General features: G+C 49.5%; 1 pseudogene; it reads right to left on the reverse strand.

Moving 5' to 3' along the window:
* Nucleotides 1-2153: 2153 nt before the first annotated feature.
* LOC119317797 lies at nucleotides 2154-3678 on the reverse strand (annotated as a pseudogene).
* Nucleotides 3679-5297: the final 1619 nt, after the last annotated feature.

Raw genomic sequence — 5297 nt, forward strand, 5'->3', positions numbered from 1 at the left:
CGTTCCCCAACAATAGGCAGGCCCAAAAGTGCAACTAATCCCTGGGTGGTTTTGGTAATTAATCACAACATGCACATCATTGAACTAATACCTATTGAAGGATTATTTCAGGAAAGTTCAATGTAGGTATGACAAGAACATGTGAATATTGACCCCTCAAAATGCAAAGGATATGCATTGGCAAAAGTTTCAAGACCTTACATTTTTGGTTGCATGATCAAAGATCACATTGAGTCCATAGGAAAGCCAATACTATTACAAGGGGATGGGGTTTTGATCATGAGTAATTTGCTCAAGTGCTTGAAAATATTGCCCCATAACCCTCAACCACACCCTCACATTCCAATATGTCCAAAACCCTAAAGTTCATCTCGGTCACACCGATACACATTCATCTGGATCGACCGAGATACACTTGACAGAGTCATTGCGTAAACCCTAGAAAGTCGGTCTCACTGAGATGGCATTCGGTCCCACCGAAGTGCACTAGCAAACTTTCTATAACCCATCGACTTCATTTCGGAATTACCGAGTGAAACCGATCGGAATTACCGAAACGCTAATAGTTCTTAGGTCATCTCAAATCGGTCCCACCGACTGGATTCATCTGGTCCCACCGAAACATTCGAAATTCAAACCTTTCGCACTAATCGGTCTCACCGAATTTTACATTCGGTCCCTCCGAGTTGTGCATAAAGGTGTGTAGCAGTTAGATTTTTGGCGAAGGCTATATATACCCCACCCACACCACTTACTCTCAGAGAGTGCAACCAGGACGAAGCCACCACTTCCCATATCCATTTTCTAATAGAACCACCTACACTTGTGTTGATATCAAGGGATTCCACCCGAACCATTTGATCCTTGATTTCTAGCACCGTTGAGTCGCTTTTCACTCCAATCTTTCTCTCATCACCATGCCAAATCTGTGACAGAGTGATTGAGTGTTAAGGAGACTATATTTTGAAGCACAAGAGCAAGGAATTCATCATCAACAACAACATCTATTAGCTTTTGGAGAGTGGTGTCTCCTAGATTGGTTAGGTGCCACTTAGGAGCCTCCAAATCATGTGGAGTTGAACCAAGAGTTTGTAAGGGCAAGGAGATTGACTACTTTGTGAAGATCTACCCCCGAGTGAGTCTAGTCCTTCATGGACGTAAGTTATGACGGCATAGATAAGGTTGCTTCTTCGTTCCTTTGTGGGTGGATCCCTCCGTGAACTTGTGTAGTCGTGACCCTCTGTGGGTTGAATTCCTCATCAACATGGGTGTACGATAGCACCACCTATCTGAACCACGCCAAAAATTACCGTGTCTTTATTGCGTTTGATTTCTCCGATCCCCTTCTTTATGTTCATGTGCAAAGTCTTTACTTTCCGTTGCCCACTATCTAGACTTGCATGTGTAGGGTGTTGCTTAACTTGTGTGAATTGCTAAAACTTGTCAAGAACTAAAATTGGAAAAATGTTAAGTTTTATTTGGTCAAGTAATCTAATCACGCCCCTCTAGACCTACCCGCGATCTTACAAGTGGTATCGGAGCATTGGTCTCCATTGCATTGGTTTAACCACCAAAGAGAGCATGGTGTCTGGTGAGGGAAATTACCGTCATAGAAGACCATATGTTGATGGTAGAAACTTTGCTAGTTGGAAACATAAAATAAAAATGCATATTCTTGGTCATGACCCGGCGTTTGGGTCGTTGTTCGTGTGGTTTGCTAGGTGAATTCTTTAAGGACGAAAAAGAGCCGGATCGTGAAGCAACCGCGGAAGAGTTGAAAATGTTGCAATACAACGATCAAGATTGTATTATATTAAAAAAATGTGAAAATGATAAATCACGAGACTCTTGAACTTTGACTTTATCAAGCACACAATCAAGGTTGGTTTTGCTAAACAATTTCACCTGAACGACAATGTCAAATATCAAGTGTAATTGATCTAACAAATTGACCCCCTATTCCCCAATGTAGCATCGCAAAGGTGGATCGTGCCGGCAATAGAGTGGCCCATGAGATTGCTAAACATGATTTAGTTTCTAGACTAGAGTGCTTGTTGGGGCTGTTCCGTCATGAAGAATTTTGTCACGGATGATAGTATCATCGTTTCTTAATCAACGTATGGTGATTTTTTCCAAAAAGAGTCCAAACTGTATAGATCCTGAAACTATTGAACTTTGACTTTATTATTACGCACACATTCAAGTAAGGATGGTTTTGGTAAACGACTTCAAACAATGCCAAATAAGTGCAACTGATACAACGAATTGACATGTTAATCCAGTGACAATTCCTCTTCATGGGGACGCATGCATGTGCCCTGTGGCGTGCAACACCATCGTCTCCACGGTGAGCCCCGGCCCGAAGGTCATCACCACACCCCACTCCGGCGCGCCGCCGACCCCTTCCTGCTCCCTAAGCCTCCGGCGCAGCTCGTCGAGGACAAATATAATCGTCACGCCGAACATGTTGCCGTAGTCGCTTAGCACCCGGCGGCTCGCCGCCAGCTTCTCCGGCTCGAGCTGGAGCACGGTGTCAATGCGGTCCAGTATGGCAGACGACCCGGGGTGCACCGCCCAGAAGAGGTCGTTCCATTTCGCGCCGACGCCGAGCGGCTCCAGCGAGTCGTGGAGGCACCGCTCGACGTTGTCGCCGATGAACACCGGGACCTCCCTCGTGGAGATGTTGCCGCCGAACCCGCCCTTGGTGATGTGCATGGTGATGGCGTCGCCGGAGTCCGGGATCACCGTCTGCGCGGCGGACACCATCTCAGCGGGTCGGCGCCGACGACGACGGCGCCCGCGCCGTCGCCGAAGAGCCCCTGGTGGATGAGCCTCTCGAAGGAGCCCTCCTTGGGCCCGTTGAACAGCATGAGGGTGAGCTCGGCGCAGACCACGAGGACGCGCGCGCCGCGGTTGTTCTCGGCGAGGTCCTTGGCGAGGCGCAGCGCGGCGGAGCCGGCGAAGCAGCCGTTGAGGTAGAGCATGGTGCGGCGCACGGTGGGGCGGAGCCCGAGGAGCGCGATGAGGCGGAAGTCGACGCCCGGGATGTGGGCGCCGGAGTTCGTGGTGACAACGAGGTGGGTGATGTCGGCGGCCGGCCGGCCCCACTCGGCGATGGCCTTCTTAGAGGCCTCCGCGGCCAGCTCCGGGACGGCGGTGGCGACGATGTCCAGCCGGGCGTCCAGGGACGCCGCCTCGTCGTCGAGGAACTCCGGGTGGGCGCGGAGCAGCTCCTCCGTGTGGTGGAGGTAGCGTCTCTCAACGCCTAGCTTCTGAACTGTGCTCGACACATGCCAACCAAACAAACAGTTAGCTAATGGACCGATCAAACACGTACGTCCTAGATGGAAGATGACCAAGAAAGCTGGGCTGGAGCTTGCAGCATGATGCGCGCTTACAGACTCTCTTGAACTTGCCCTTGAGGGCGGTGAGGTGGTCGCTGTTGGTGGCGCGGAAGTAGAAGTCGGGGAACTCGTCCTGGGGCACGCAGTGCGCCGGGTTGGCCGTGCCGATGGCGAGCACGGCCGCCGGCCCGTCGGCGCGCTGCGCGCGACAGATCTCGCGCACGCTGGGGGTGGCTGCCGGAAGACTTCCCATGCTGATGCTGGTTGCCAAAACTGAACTCTCTCACCCCTAGCCGGTTTCCACGACGGAGGCAACTTTCCGCTGTCTATTTCTCTTTCCCTTTCTTGCCTAGTATGTTTCCACGATGGAGTTCTGCCTGTATATATATAGTACTGCTACGTACCGCATTTGGTTGTAGCATTGTGCTCCGTAGCCCGTCAAGACCGCTTTGCACGGGGAGATAACGATGATTGAAGAGGTCCAGTATACCTTTGCGGCGCCCGCCAGCGCACCGGAAATTGGCGTTTTGCAAGAGCGGAAGCGTACTGTGGGACTTCCGTCATGGTCCGGCAATCGACGTTTGACACGGCTCCATTGCCATTCTTGGCATTGACTTTCCTCCATGGGACTGGGCCTGGTCCTCTGGAAGTAGTTAATGGCGTTCTTCGGTTAGTGAGTATGATATGCCCGGCGGCTATGGATGCATGCTACTAGTAGTATTATTAGGAGGGCAACAGGAAATCAATTGATTAACTCATACCTTCCGCTGACTTGTGGCTCATGTATGATGCCTCCGAGACTCCGAGTCAAATGTGACCTCTAAGACAATGAAACTGCTGCATTGTGAACGTAGATAGGGGGTTCCTCTTGTCTCGCAGGGAATAGTCGCTGGAGATGGAGGGCACCCGACGGAAACGAAGGGAGGAGTTTAAAAAAAAAAACAAGACCAACCCAGACTAGACTAGCTTGTTAGCATTTTTTTATATAAAAAAAAACTCCGTGAGCACCAAGCGTCCGAGCCAAGACTCGAACCCTAGTGGGCTGGCTGCGAACTCCCGTGCCTTGCTAACTGAGCTACGCTCCGTTCTCACAAAGGAAGAAGTCTCGATCGACCAGGTTTCAATGTACATCTGTTTCCTCTGGATACAACATGAAATCAATTGATTACTAATATCTTTTGGTCAAAGACATTGACCCATATGATGTGTAAATCTCAAATGTGACTGGACGAAGTCCATGTGCCAAGCCATGGATCTCGGCGGGCCTTTGCAAGTCGTGGAAGAAAGGGTGCAAGGCGCAATTTCTTTTATTCTTTTGTGTGAGAAAAGACATCGAAAGGACATCTCGTATTCAATACTATTTATTAAGGAAAACAGTAGACAAAACCACCGAAGGACAAACAAGACACAAAACAAACTGTAAAAAAATACATTAAAAATCATATTGTACAGCTTCTTCCTTCGCTGGCTCGTCATCCACTGAAGCTTGAAAAATGCGCTGAACATGCAGTAAAGCATAGGGACACCTGCAAACGTCATCGTCACACAAGACTTTGAAGACCGCAATAGTCACTCACCGTGAACAACTAGATTTAGTAGTCCTTGAAGAAACATTGGTTGGGGCAGCACCCTACGCAGCTTAGGCTTTCAATCCTTCACCATCAATCCAGAGGGGTGTAGAAACCAGACTTTGACGTGGAGTTATGAAAAGGTCGAAGTCGCCGCACCAATAACCAGCTAGTTTCCCTTGATAGACACACCAGCTACCAAGTTCCAAAGGGAACCGACAAATCTGGAGATACCTACCCTTTACAGAACCTTCGTTGTCGCCGAATTGGACGCCATCAAGGTAGGAGAGGACGGAAACACCTTATTCCAACGTGTCATCGCCACTAGCTCGCCGCCACTTCGCAAACGTTGCTAGGGAAACAAAAACCAAAAAATTAAACATGA

The sequence above is a fragment of the Triticum dicoccoides genome, chromosome 6A (genome assembly GCF_002162155.2).
Source record: "Triticum dicoccoides isolate Atlit2015 ecotype Zavitan chromosome 6A, WEW_v2.0, whole genome shotgun sequence".
NCBI lineage: Eukaryota > Viridiplantae > Streptophyta > Magnoliopsida > Poales > Poaceae > Triticum > Triticum dicoccoides.